This window comes from Balaenoptera borealis, assembly GCF_965194805.1.
Source record: "Balaenoptera borealis genome assembly, chromosome: 1".
Lineage (NCBI taxonomy): Eukaryota > Metazoa > Chordata > Mammalia > Artiodactyla > Balaenopteridae > Balaenoptera > Balaenoptera borealis.
Window position 1 is genome coordinate 102,147,828 of NC_138860.1, and position 16,273 is coordinate 102,164,100.

Here is a 16,273-nt window from a genome sequence, read left to right on the forward strand (position 1 = left end):
ATATGTTAATATAAATGTTTCAGACATTACATGAAATTTCTAAAAATCTTATATGTTCTGGTATAATGTTATATGTAATAATCCTAGTTATTACTTTAAAATGTATATCTCAGAAATAACAAAAATAAATAAATAAATAAATAAAATTAGAAATAGGGCAAAGAGACATAAATTATCAATAATTCCTGATTTTTTCAAATTGTGACATAGACCCCTATTTCCACTAGGGACTATGAAAATTTAGCAATACTACTGTGTTATTATGCCCTTCATGGACTATGATGTAGTAACATTATAAAATTAAGGCTTCCTAAACACTGTATATATGCAATCTGATAAAGAAATTTTAAAAAAAGAAAATGTTTTTATTTATTTATAGTTTTCATATTTTAAGTGTCTTTTTTCTTTGTACGTTACTTTTTTCTTTAAAATGAAAGATTTCAAAGTTAATCAGAATGTTTCATTAATTTTCAGTAGATTCGTATAGAGTTATGGACAGAAAAATGATGTAGATATAGAAGAGAAAAATGCTTCAATGGCTTGGTATTTAAAGAAAACAGAATGTTAAATACCATTTCTTACTAAAACTTTGAAATGTATACATCAAAAAAATGAGTCAATTTACAGTGAATAAAAACATATTCTAACAACTCTATCATATACAGCTTCAACTCTCATAACTTAACCTTCTTCACCTTCATAGAACTTAATATATTACCTTTCATCATGGTACATATGTATTGATCATCTCTGTATGATCTGCCATCCTGTCCCATTTCACCACTAAATTGTAACCTCACAAAAGTAGGTACTTGGCCTAGTTCAGAGCTTTATCTTTGTGTTGAAAATAGTGTCTGATACACTGAATGTACTTAACATTATTTTCAATTAACGGAAGGATTGAGAAGGAATAAATCATGATGTAATAGCAAATTATTTATTAAGCATTCCCTATCAGTTGTTATATGAATAACTTTACATACATAATCTCATTCAATTTTCACAGTAACTGAGAGGTAAGCACTATTATATTAGTGTTATCTCTATTCTACAAATGTGGAAACTGAGGTTAGTGAACAAGTGCCAGAATTGTGGAATTTCAAAGCTTTTAGTTGCATAACAGGTATTAATCTAACATTTAACCACATCCTGAAATCAATAATTTATTGTTATTCAATTTGCCTGTCCAATTTATATAATATGCATACAAAAACTAATGTTATATTCTGTATCTTTTTTAATTCCTAGAGAAATTTAAATAAGCATGCAGACTCTATAAAATCATAAAACATTTATTATTTTTGGTCATACAACTAAGACACCCAAGTTCAAAATACTAAGCAATATCAGAAAGATATTTAAAGTTTTCTCATACAAAAAAATTCCAGACTATTTTTGGAATAACTGGATTTTCCTTTGGTAATAATAATAATAATCTGTAGTGTATCAAAATTAAATATGCCTTTGATTTAACATAAAATATTTTTATATGAAAAATAAATCCATGTAGATAGTGTACGTGTGTGTATGTTTATATATGTAAGTATTCAGTGTTTATACAATAACATTTTGTTTTATATTTATATTTTATTCTTATATTTTTGTTGTTTGAACTGATGCCTCTAAATACCAGTTTTGCATAATGCATCATATATTTGAACTTAAAAGAACTAGTTGACAAAAGGCAACTTCCATAGCAAAAGTGGTAAATGTAAAACACCCATCACTTTGAAATCAAGTCAGATTTATCATCATTTATGATTCATTAGGACTCCTTTTAAACACTGTTTCAAGCATCTCCTAGGTATTTATATTGGAGAGAGATAAAATGCATAGATGCACATTGCTGCCTAATTAATCTCTTTCATGTTTTTTCACTTGTAATAACAGAATAACCTGACCTTGGAGGAGAGCTGCCATTTAGTGTCTTTATAGAGATGTGGGAGCAGCTTCAAAAAGCAAAGGATAAAACCTAGATGGTCTAGAGCTCTCTTACCATTGTTTCATCTTCCTAATATATTAAAGACAAATCCTTTTCTTCATTTTTATACTAACATATTTCAATTTTATCACATACTTTTTTAACTCTTAAATGGAGCTGTGAAGGATACGCAAAAATGCTAGGCAAGCACACTATTAATGGAGAAGTCCCTAGCCTAAAAACGCCATGGGAAAGCTGATTTTAAATCAACACAAAATTACAAGAGGAAAAGATTAGGGAGACAAGAACAAACCCATAAAACTATAAAAGACGAGGTAATAAAAGTAAAGAAAGTAAAGAAAAGTGAGATGAAAAGTAATGTTTATTAATTGCCTAGTGACTTTTCTTCCTATTGGGTCTCATCTCTTCTTTGAAAGGAGTCTAAATAAAAATCATAACATTCGCTTCTTTTTTCTTCTTCTTTTGCAGATGCATCTGTGGTGTCATATATTTGTAGTTGCCTTCTTGAATCATAGGTAATTGTGTATGTAGGTTCTTATTTTCAACAACAAGCACAGTCTTTGAAGAAAAAGAGAAATTTATGCATGGGTGCTTCTTATACGCAGAGCCATGATTTTTTAAACTAGGACTTAGCAAACGACTTAAAGACATTTAGCAGTTGTTCATTCCACCCAAAATATTCTCCAAGTATCATAGTCTCAGTGACAGATTATATTAATTACCTAAAATTCTGAATAGATTCCATGCTCATGCGAATATAACCAGAGGTTATATTAAAGAAATAACTCAATGTATTTTAAAACTTTGTCCACTAAGACTTTTACATGGTGTTTTAAATTTTTACTCTGTTTAATAGTTCCAAGAGATATCTTAAGGTTGCCTTATTGAATGACTGGTAGGGTAAAAAATCAGGGTACTTCCCCTGCCAAAGCACTTTGTTGTTTTCTGTTTTATGTAATGGGATCCTATGTAATAACACATTTTAGGAAGGACTTCCCTGCTAAGCAATTCAGAAATATAGTACTCAAAAGCTTTACATTTCAAGATGTATACTCATACACAGGTTCTGTTTATAATGTCTTTCTGTAATTCGCTGTCAAACTCTTGGCACCTTATCTACTTCATGACTGCTCCATGATTGCTTCAATACTATCATACATACTTTATTAAATTACTTGCTACTAAATAAAGAATAACCCACATGGGTTATTCCTTTCCCAGATGGAAGGAAGAAAATGGAAGGAGAATAAAATATTTAGATAATGATATTTCAGGTGGTATTATACAATCTAAATTATCTGACCAGAAGGAGGATATTTTATTCTTCACTATAAAAATAATGAAGACAACTAGTACATTCCCTTCTGTTTGGCTTTATTTTATGGGAACTATCACTTAGGAATAATTTCACCTGAAGAAAATGCAGATCTAAAGTTAAACAGGCTGAAACAAGACAAAAATATTTATATCTCATATAAAAATCTGGAAGAAGGCAGTCCATGGTTGGTACGATAGTACAATTTCTCAAAGTCCAAAGAATCCAGCCATCTTCCAGCGCTCAATCTGCTATCCTCAGAGTGTGTTCTTGTCCACAAGTCCAAGATAGTACCTAGAGGTACAGCCATCATATCTATATCCTTGGTAGCAACATAAAGGAGGGAAGAAAGAAAAAATGGGAAAAGGAGTTTGACATCTGGCTTGTAGGAGCTTCACTCAAGCTGTCGAATAAATTCCCATCTACTTAAATTCCTTTGGCCAGTATTTGTTCACATACTCACATCAAGCTAAAGGAAGATTTTATTCCAGGTGGCCATGTATCCAGCTGAAAATTTGTCTCCCTTTCCTGTTTCCTCTTCGGTTTGAAGTGCTCCATATTTGGACCTTGTTTCTTTTTTTTATCAACATGTGCAGCTTGGTTATCTCATGCTGTCTCAAGGCTCTACATATCAAATATATTGCAACAAATTCTGAATTTATAGCTCTTGAGCACCAGACTGCTATATTCATCTCCTACACCATATCTTCACTGGATTGTCTAATAAATGTCTTAAACTCCACATGATCATTTTTTCAAATCTTGACAATCTTGATCATTTTTTCAAATCATGGTTTATCCATTCTATATTTCACTAGCTCAGTTGAAAAACTGTGGAAATTTTCTTGACTCCTTCTTAATCCATGAGAAATTCCTCTTGGCCTTTCCTTGAAAATATATCCCAAATCTAATTACTGGTCATCATCTCCAGTGCTATACCAATGTCCAAGCCACAGACATCTCTTAAATGAACTATTGTAATAGTCTTCTATCAAGTGTCTCTGCTTTTAACTGTGTCCCTCTACAGACTGTTCTTAACAGCTACTGGAGTGGGCTTTCTAAATTGATACTCTGATAATTTTACTCTTCTACTCAAAACCCTGTTGTGTTGATTCTTCCAATCCAAGAATATGGTATATCTCTCCATCTGTTTGTATGGTCTTTAATTTCCTTCCTCAGTATTATTTGTAATGAGGTGGATGGACCTAGAGTCTGTCATACAGAGTGAAGTAAGTCAAAAAGAGAAAAACAAATACCATATGCTAGCACATATATATGGAATCTAAAAAAAAAAAAAAAAGGTTCTGATGAACCTAGGGGCAGGACAGGAATAAAGACACAGAAGTAGAGAATGGACTTGAGAACACAGGGAGGGGGAAGGGTAAGCTGGGACAAAGTGAGAGAGTAACATTGACATATATACACTACCAAATGTAAATTAGCTAATGGGAAGCAGCTGCATAGCACAGGGAGATCAGCTTGGTTCTTTGTGACCACCTAGAGGGGTGGGATAGGGAGGGTGGGAGGGAGGTGCAAGAGGGAGGGGATATGGGGATATATGTATATGTACAGTTGATTCACTTTGTTATACAGCAGAAACTAACACAACATTGTAAAGAAATTATACTCCAATAAAGATGTTAAAAAAAAATTCACCCTTCCAAAAAACAAAAAAACAAACCTTGCTGTGGTTCTTCATTGCACTCAGAATTAAAATCAAAGTCCCTATATAAGCTGCCACCCCAGTATCTCTTTGACACATCCTCCTTTACTGCTCCTCTTGTGATTCCAAATGCAATAACCTGTTTGACGTTCTCTGAACAAGTCTGACGTGCCACCACTTTACATCATTTTCCCACCTGTCCCTCAGTTCAGAATGTTCTTGCCCTAGTAATCCACTTGGATCAAGTATTTGCTCAGATATCACCTTTTCTGTAAGACACTGACCACCCTATTTGGCACTGAAACCTCACTCCCACTTGATTTCATCACTTCCAATTCCTCTTACCAGGCTTTAGTATTTTTTTCGTAACACTCATTCATTAATTTGAATATACTATTTGATTTCTTTTATATATATATGTGTTATACATCTATACATATATGTATAGATAGACAGGTAGATAGTTTACTGTAAGTCCCCTATCATAGAATGTAAGTCTTACAAGGCAAGGGAAGGGATCTTTTTACTATTTTTATCACTGCTTTATCTTAAGCCCTATAACAGTTCATGGTACATATTAGGTATGTAATAAATATTTGTTAACAGAATTCATTGAATTGGGGGTTTCATTAATATAGAAGAAGAGAATTACTGTTGGTGGTAACTAAACATCTCTGCCATAGGATCTAAGTGAAACTGCATGGTTTAAAAAAAAAAATCTTCTTTTGGCAACACTTGATAGAATGGAAGTAGATTTTTATTACTAGATATCTAGCATGTTTCTACATGAGAAGTTTAACTTACCTTCACAAAAATTGATTAAAAAGTCTTTATTAGCTCCATTTTCCTGATTGAGACAGCTGCTATGGAAGGAACTTGGTCACCCGGTGAAATCATACTATCAGGATTTGACTTTCTTTGCAGGTATGGTTGGATTTGCATTTTTTCCTAGTTATATGTAATAAAAAGTATAACTGCATTTTTTGTTGTTTGACTGCTGTCTAATTTTAAGTCCCACTCTTCCATTTTTCCTTCTGCTCCACCTCTGCCCAAGATGATAAGAAAGTCTGAGTACTCCCTCCTTGGTGCCAACTGGAGATTATAACCACAATATCACCTTCCTGCGAGCAGAAACTCACACTCTCGCCCCTCTCCCTCTAACATAACAAATCCCAAAACTTTGCTCTCTTAAGTTATTTCAAGTAGTTAAGTTTACTTGCTTTGCTCTTGTTATTTCAGATCAGTTTGAGAAGCCTGCCATCATCTCCCCAGATTCTCAATTATGTAAGTACTAAATTTTTATTACTACTATTAAGACTACATTTTTAGAGCAGTTTTAGGTTCACAGAAAAAGAGAAAAAGTAGAGAGATTTCCTATATGTCTCCTATCCTCACACATGTATAGACTCCCTCTTATCAACACTCTCAATAGAGTGGTGCATGTGTTTCAACTGACGGACCTATGCTGGCAAACCATAATCGCCCATAGTTTACATTGGGGTTCACTCTTGGTGTTGTACATTTTTGGGGTTTTAGATAAATGTATAATGATGAGTAAACATCATTATGGTATCATCCGTAGTATTTTTACTGCCCTAAAAATTCTCTGTGCTCCATCTATTCCTCCTCCTTTTCAATCCCTAACCCCTGGCAATGACTGATCTTTTTAATGTCTCCACAGTTTTTCCTTTTTCAAAATTTCACGTACATGGAATCATATATAGCCATGTCAGATTGGCTTCTTTCACTTAGTAATATACATTTATGTTTCCTCTGTCTGATAGTTCATTTTTTTTTAGTGCTGATAATATTCCATTCTGGATGTACCACAGGTTTTTCATCCTTTCACCTGCTGAAAGATATCTTGGTTTCATCCAAGTTGTGGTAATTATGTCTAAAGCTGATACATCCATGTGTAGGTTTTTGTGTGGACTTATATTTCCAGCTCCTTTGGATAAATATCAAGGAGTGCAACTGCTTGATCGTATGGTAAGAGTATGCTTAGTTTTGTAAGAAATTGCAAAACTGTCTGTCAAAGTGGCTGTACCATTTTGCATTCCCACCTGTAATGAATTTATATTCTCTGTTGCTCTATATTCTTGACATTTGATGTTGTCAGTGTTCCACATTTTGGCCATCCTAATAGGTATGTAGTGGTAATTCATTGTTTTAATTTGCATTTTCATGATGATATATGATGTGGAGTATCTTTTGATATCTCTATTGTTTATCTGCGTATCTTCTTTGATGAGGTGTCTGTTAAGGTCTTTGATTCATTTCTTAATTGAACATTTGTTTTCCCATTGTTGAGTTTTAAGAGTTCCTTTGTATATTTTGGATAACAGTCCTTTATCAGATGTGTCTTTTGGAAATATTTTCACCTAGTCTGTGATTTGTCTTCCAATTCTCTTGATTCTGTGTTTGCAGAGCAGAAGTTTTTAATTTTAATGGAGTACAGTTTATTAATTTTGTCTTTCTAGATCATGCATTTGGTATTGCCATACCCAAGATTATTTAGGCTTTTTCCTATGTTTTTTGGGTTTTTTTTTTTGCATTTTACATTTAGGTCTATGATCCATTTTGAGTTAATTTTTATGATGGCTGTAAAGTCTATGTAAAGATTCACTTTTTTTGCACAAGAATGTCCAATTGTTCCAGCACTATTTGTTGAAAAGGCTATCTTTTCTTCACTGTCAAAGATCTGTCGACTATTTTTATGTGGGTCTATGCCTGGGCTCCCTATTTTGTTCCATCGATCTATTTGTCTCTTCTTTCACTGATACCACACTGTCCTGACCACTGTAGCTTTATAGTAGTAGTGCCAACCCTCCAACTTTGTTTTTCTCCTTCAATATTATGTTGGCTGTTCCAAGTCTTTCACCCTTCCTGATTTATTTTTTCCATAGAATATCACTTTCTCACATCCAGTACAATTTTACTTATTGCTATTGTTTCTTATCTATCTTACCTGACTAGAATGCAAGGTCGATAAGGTCAGAGATTTTTGTCTCATTGGGTTTTGGTTTTTGTTTTTTTTGCCTTTGTATTCTTAGTAGTAAGAATAATGTTAGGCACATAATAGACCCCTAATAATATTTGTTGAATAATGCATAAAGTACATAGTAAATACTCAATAAATGTTAACTAATACAATTTTTAAATGCCCAGAGTTAAGATTTCAATCTACATATTGAAATGGCACTCTGTGTTCCCAAGGTAAAAAAATACAAACCAAAAATATTTGGACTAGACAATCTGTCCTTAAAATATGAAAGCTATACATAAACTCAGGAAATATTTCCCATGACTCTCTTTGATGGCACTATGAGAAGATGAATTTCAGCCAACCAGTGATGACTGGGGAAAACTACAGCAAAAAGATATAGCACAAGTCTGTATTTTTATTTTTTTGAAAATGCAAGAGTACATTTGTGTAAATAAACTCTTTGTGGAAATTTCAAGTTCTGCAGAGGTAATATGGACATGGGTCTCTTAATACCTGCTTCAGAATCAAGAACAAGTTGATGCATCATTTTTTAAAGTGTATTCATGATTTTCTATGAAATTGTGTTTGAGATATCAGGTAAATTAGTTTATTCAATATTTTATCATCAAAGGAAGCCACATTACTATAACATTAGTACTGACTTGGTAAACATTTTCAGAATGTAAAAGATGGTACATAATAGCTACACTACAACTATGAATTCCCAAAACAATCAAACCAAACAAACAAAAACATAATCTATGAAGAAAATGTATATAAAATAAAAATATAAGCACAGTATCACTTAAATAATTATTCAAAGAAATTAGGACTTTTTCAGGAAGAAAAATGACTAATAAATACAGCTATCATAAAGTGGCTACCCTACAAAGAAAAAGAGGAAGAACATACAAGGTAGAGTAGATTCTTCAGCCTACACCTAGATCTAAGACCACTGGTGGGTGTCACAAAATAAATAATACTTTTATTATTACAAATAGTAAATAAATATTATTAGTAATAATAAATTAAATAAAATCATAAAGAAGAAAACAATGCTAAATTATATAAGTAATATCCAGCCTACGATGGACTTGCAAATAATTTTATTTGATCCTCAACAATCCTGCTATTTTGGTAACACTGGTAAATTTAGAACAGAGAAGTTATATGATCCCTCAAGTATATAAATCTAGGAAATGTTGGGGACTAGACTCTAACTCACTTCCTTTTATGTCTGGTTAATGTTATTGCTCTAATGAGAGTCCAGTCACTCTTAATACTACCTACTGCTGGGGCATTCAAACAAAGGCTTTATTTTAGGGAATGTAGTGTTTCTGGATTATGATGTAGATTGCACTACATGTTAATTTAGTTTTGGGCTTATATATTATTAAATGATTCAATAGTTGAATTAATCATTTCACCTAAAATACAATGCTTTTTAAACTTTAATTTTATATGTATGCAATATATGTACTTTAGGTATATCATAACACTAAATATTAATTAAATAATATTCAATATATATAATCACATATAACTATGAAAAATATATCCCCAAATTACAGGCATTATCTCTAATATAAGTTACAATTTTGTAAGCCAACTGTTAACCATATGTTCTATAATTAATAAATAAAAATAAAATGAGGAAACTTTACTTCAAAAAATTCAACTTATTTCATTTTTAAAAGGAAATTTTAAAATTGTATTATGTTCTCTTATTTAAACTATTCTTGAGCATGTTTACAAATTAATATACCAATGCAAATGTGTATAGAAAATTGCCTGGCTTACTCATCATGATTAATATAGTTTAATTTCATTGGACATACTATTCCTTATGATGATATAAACATCTTGAATATATTGTGTCAAAAAAAGATAAAATGGAGATTTAAAAATTTCAAATGAGGGCAATGAATTTTGCTGAGATTATTTGGAAATCAGAATGTAATAGTACTTTATAGCTGATATTGCTTTATAGCTTAATTAATTTATATGGATTAAATTTATCCATTGAACCTCTTTCCTGTTGCATATACAAAGCTTTTGGCAGAAGTGTAAAAAGGAGAATATGGAATCAATGAAACAATTGAAAGAGATCTTGTGAAAAATGAGGTTGTAATCAAACTTTAATATTTAAAAATATTAAGTTTTAGATTTTTTTTCTGAAATAGCACAGTAAATCTAGCATGAAAAGTATAACCTTAAAAAAACTTTTAAGACTTTCTAAATGCCCGTTACATCAAAGCTAAGAATAATCTGGTCAAATAGATTTATTGTATATCTGACAACAACCTAATGGCCAATTTCCATTATTATTAAGGAATAGTTCCTTTTCAAACTACATGTATTTGAGTAGACCATCTCAAAGCTTGGGACTACTTTTCTATTTTCACTTATATGTCAGGAGGTTAATTGATTTGTCTAACTTAAGAAACTAATAAATGTTGAAGACTAGACTAAAATTTAAAGATTATCCAAGTCCTGATCTGCTATACGCAGGGCTAATAATTAGTACACGTGCACCAGAACAGCCATATCCATTTCTTACATCTGGTGTTTCCTTTGATTAATTTACCATTACTGTTCTGCAATAAAAAGTTTACAAAGATCAACCATTGCTCACCCAATGCTCTTAGCTAGATGAACAAAATCTCCTGTTTTCAATCTGCCAACTTTAGTTGTCTCATTAATATGCATATGGGTGACACAGAGTATTATGAAAGGAAAAAGTGTTTACAGTTGAAAGCACCAGTCACGTTCAATCATTAGTCTAAGGTAGCCTTCTGTAAAATAATCATAACATTCATCATATGGACACTGTTGAACTGAAACCAGATGCAGACAATATACTTAGTGTCAGCATTATGTTATATGCACTTTCACAGCTGAGTTATGGAGAACCAGTTGCTAAGCGTAGCATATATGCTTTTAAGAAAATATTTGCAGATATAACTTTTTAATCTTAAAAAGAAAAATATGGGGCTTCCCTGGTGGCGCAGTGGTTGAGAATTTGCCTGCCAATGCAGGGGACATGGGTTCGAGCCCTGGTCTGGGAAGATCCCACATGCGGTGGAGCAACTAAGCCCGTGTGCCACAACTACTGAGCCTGCGCTTCTGGAGCCTGTGCTCCGCAACAAGAGAGGCCGCGATAGTGAGAGGCCTGCGCAAAGCGATGAAGAGTGGCCCCCGCTCGCTGCAACTAGAGAAAGCCCTCGAGCAGAAACGAAGACCCAACACAGACAGACAGGAAGAAAGAAAGAAAGAAAGAAAGAAAGAAAGAAAGAAAGAAAGAAAGAAAGAAAGAAAGAAAGAAAGAAAGAAAGAAAGAAAGAAAAAGAAAGAAAGAGAAAGAAAGAAATGAAAAAAATTTTAATTACATGAATAACTAACAAGCCATAAGGAAAACACCCAATTCTCTGTTTTACAGTGTAATATATGATTTGCCAACGAATATTTATTTTAAACTTTGTCACCAATGAGCATTCTTCAAATTGTCTCATTTCCAAATGATCATCACTAGCAATAAATATGTAGCCTAATTTGATACTATTGATTATTACCTTCTATTGGTGACATTTTTGTTTGTTTCCAGGATATTGCACTCTTCTGTAACTCTTTCTACTACATTAGTTTGCATATTTCAATCTCACTATCTCTATGACCTCTAAACATCAGAAAGCCTAGATTTCATCCCTTCGACCTCTTCTTTTTGTGTTCTACACTTACTACCTGGAACATTTAATAGGCATATAAATAAATATGCCCCAAACTAAATTTTTTGATATTTACCCACAATGCTGTCCCTTCCACAAATTTCTCCACCTTAGTAAATAGTAAATTTGAGGTCGTCCTTGACTTTTTCCTTTTCTCATATCCTGCATCTAGTCTGTCAGCAAATCCTATTGACTCTAACTTCAAATTATACCTGAATTTGACCAGTCTTAAAACCTTCAGTATTACCACATTGGACCAAGTCACAATCATCTCTCACTTGAATTATTAAAAGGCCCTTCAAAAATATCCCTCTATATATTTCCAAAAAGGTAGTCAGAATAATACTCTTAAAATGAAAGTTGTATAATACTACTACTATTAACTTTTAGTCTGACGAGAGGTTCCAATATTACTCAGATTAAAAGCAAAAGTCCTTGGTTTCTGCTTTGGTTGATAGCAGACTAGTTTATTGCAGATAGACCATTCAATTAAGAAGAGAGAGAAAAACTGGAAAGATACTTAAGAAAGCTTGAAGGCATTGGAGAGCTCCCAGTGAGGGAGTTGACTGTTCAAGATTCCAGAAATAAGGGAAGTGCAGAGATTTTAGCACAACATGTTTTCCCCTTGTGGACTTAACGGAATGAAAAACATTTTTCTAGGGGTTCAGAGGCTGAATAGAACTCTCCCCAATTTTATGGAGCATGGTGGAAACTGGAGTGATTAGGGATGAGTGGGAAGTGGATGGGAGGATGGTATAGGGAAAAATTTAAATTTCAGAGTCATGGTAAACACTCTAGACTTCTAGTACAGACCCCTGAAAGATTATACCTTAGATATGGGCAATGAAAACACTCTGTTTGATACCATAATGATAGATTCCCATCATTATACATTTTTTCAAATCCATAAAATGTAGAACACCAAAAGTAAACCCTAATGTAAACTATGCCCTTTATGTGATTATGATGTGTCTGTCAACGTGAGTTCATCAATTGTAACAATGTACCACTGTGCTGGGAATTAGAGATAATCTATACATGTGAGGGTAGGAGATATGGGGTGAATCTCTGCAGCTTCCCCTCAATTCTGCTGTGAACCTAAAACTGCTCTAAAAATTAAAGTATTAAGAAAAAAATCAGGCGGTGAAGCAATACTGGATAAATTGATAGACTGATCATGGCTGCTTTTTCTATTTTACTTAAAGTTGTCAGAGAAGGGAAAGAGAAAACAAGCCATATAATACCTAAAGACATAGTTCTAAGAAAGGAGACTATCCCATGAAAATTCCATGGGACATGCTGATCTTTGAGCAGGAACAAGGAGAGCAGTGTTGCTTGAACACAAGGAACAAGGAAGAAGAGAGATAGTAGGAGGCATATCATGTAGGAACTTAGAAGCCATGGTAAGGTCATCAGCTTTTTGTCCTTTATGTGAGATCAGTATACTGTATTTCCATTAAGAGAGTGAGATAATGCTGTGTTTAATGTATGACCCTCTTTGGCTTATGGAGACAGGGTTTTAGAGAGCCAGCATGGTAGAAGAATTCCTGTGAGACATCCACTAAATTAATACACATGGAAATGACAGTGATTAGGTCTAGGGTGGTAGTCATGGAAGTGGAAGTAGTTAAGCCTCAGGGTATACTTCTTTTTTTTTTAACATCTTTATTGGAGTATAATTGCTTTACAATGGTGTGTTAGTTTCTGCTTTATAACAAAGTGAATCAGCTATACATATACATATATCCCCATATCCCCTCTCTCTTGCGTTTCCCTCCCACCCTTCTTATCCCACCCCTCTAGGTGGTCACAAAGTACTGATGGGAGAAAATATTTGCAAATGAAGCAACTGACAAAGGATTGATCTCCAAAATTTACAAGCAGCTCATGCAGCTCAATATCAAAAAAACAAACAACCCAATCCAAAAATGGGCAGAAGACCTAAATAGACATTTCTCCAAAGAAGATTTACAGGTTGCCAACAAACACATGAAAGAATGCTCAACATCATTAATCATTAGAGAAATGCAAATCAAAACTACAATGAGATATCATCTCACACAGGTCAGAATGGCCATCATCAATAAATCTAGAAACAATAAATGCTGGAGAGGGTGTGGAGAAAAGGGAACCCTCTTGCCCTGTTGGTGGGAATGTAAATTGATACAGCCACTATGGAGAACAGTATTGAAGTTCCTTAAAAAACTAAAAATAGAACTACCATATGACCCAGCAATCCCACTGCTGGGCATATACCCTGAGAAAACCATAATTCAAAAAGAGTCATGTACCACAATGTTCATTGCAGCTCTATTTACAATAGCCAGGACATGGAAGCAACCTAAATGTCCATCAACAGATGAATGTATAAAGAAGATTTGGCACATATATACAATGGAATATTACTCAGCCATAAAAGGAAACGAAATTGAGTTATTTGTAGTGAGGTGGATGGACCTAGAGTCTGTCACACAGAGTGAAGTAAGTCAGAAAGAGAAAAACAAATACCATATGCTAACACATATATATGGAATCTAAAAAGAAAAAAAAAAAAGGTCATGAAGAACCCAGGGGCAAGACAGGAATAAAGACACAGACCTACTAGAGGATGGACTTGAGGATATGGGGAGGGGGAAGGGTAAGCTGGGACAAAGTGAGAGAGTGGCATGGACATATATACACTACCAAACGTAAAATAGATAGCTAGTGGGAAGCAGCCGCATAGCACAGGGAGATCAGCTCGGTGCTTTGTGACCACCAAGAGGGGTGGGATAGGGAGGGTGGGAGGGAGGGAGATGCAAGAGGGAAGAGATATGGGAACATATGTATATGTATAACTGATTCACTTTGTTATAAAGCAGAAACTAACACACCATTGTAAAGCAATTATACTCCAATAAAGATGTTAAAAAAATAAATAAATAAAATAAAATAATTTTTTAAAAAATTTAAAAAAGCAACTATAAATATCATTTCATTTCTTTTTCTTTTAAAAGCATCTTTTCTTCTTCAACTTAAGATCCCCCTTTCTTGTGCTATATTAGCGAAGCACACACACACAAACACACACGTACACACAACTATTTTGAAGCAATGTTTTGTGTGTGTATGTTTTGTAGCAATGAGAGCCATTTAGTTGTCCACAATAATTGATGTATATTTTTTAATTCTTATAAAATTGTATTAATTACAAAGGCAAAAAGGAAGCCCTTTTCCCTCACATTATAACTTTTTGACACAGATAATGTCATTTAACCATTATTACTTAAGCATATTAGTCATTTATCCTTTGACTTTTAAATTATATTAATAAAATAATTATTAATTTATCAAAAATGTTTTGAGTACCATAAATTTCAAATAATATAGTTTTACTGGAAAGGACACACATTTTTAAGACAAAATCCCAATCTAAAGAGGTATTTTGATATTTCATATATAATCAATAGCAAATAAAGTTACCTGGATGTTTAAAATTTTTTAAATAATATTTTCAGTGATAATATCACACAAACTTGCAGAAGCATTTTTCTTATTCTTTATTTTAAGAATTTTGAAATTTTGCTATCTAGAGATGGATGCTCAATTACTGATTATTATTCAATCAATACATTCTTTATACAACCTCACAAAAATTTAATTTTCCTATTTCCTATCATATGAACCCCAGGTTTGAATTTCTTTAGCTGGAAATAATTTTATAAAGCACAAGGAAATTGTTTAAGATCGTTTAGTGTTACATAAGATTGGACAACATATCTAAATAAGATGCTGATGGAAAATGATTTGATCCAGTTTTACATGTTGCTAATTAAGTAGATAAAGCACCATAGCAGTCTTATATATTGTGTATTGTTGTCTATTGTGCTGTACAAAATTTCAGTTGTGGATTCAGTCCACTTTCTTTTATTCTTTAAAACTTCAAGAATGTCATAAAAATAAGTATGCCATTCTTCCTAATTAAAAATGGTGCATATTTCACTAAGATATTCTTATGATTTAATCTCTGGCGTTCTTTTAATTGAAAAGGAAAGGCCATGCAGATGACACAGCACACTTAAACACTATTCATTGTGGATTTGCTCATTAATCATGTCCTTTATGAACCAAGATATTCTATAACATTAATTATTATGGCATTTGAGAATAATATAAAAATAGAAGTTATTGGCCTGTCTTCAGAGAAAAACTGTTTTATTCCAATAAGAAGCATAAACACAAAATGATACTGACTTTCCTATCTGCAGTAGCCCCACCCCCACCATCTTAGCAGGGCCTCCCTATTGGTGAAGGATTAAATTATCTTATTAGTACACTTATTATTATCTTTTCCATATTCAATTCATCAACCAATGAAAAGTTGTTCACTGAAACTAACTACACTTAAAAAACACAAATAGACATCTGTTATAGTTAATCTGTCTATCTACCCACCTATCTATTTTCCTCCCTCTTTCATCTTTTCCTTCTCATCTCTCTCTCTCTCTCTCTCTCACTCACACACACACACACACACACACACACACACACACACACACACACAGTTGCCTGGGGGCAGCTCCATATCCTTCTCCTCTGGTACTCTGTAATCATGGTTGTCCCATTTAGCTAGTCTCTTTAACATTATCCATTCTTCTTCTAT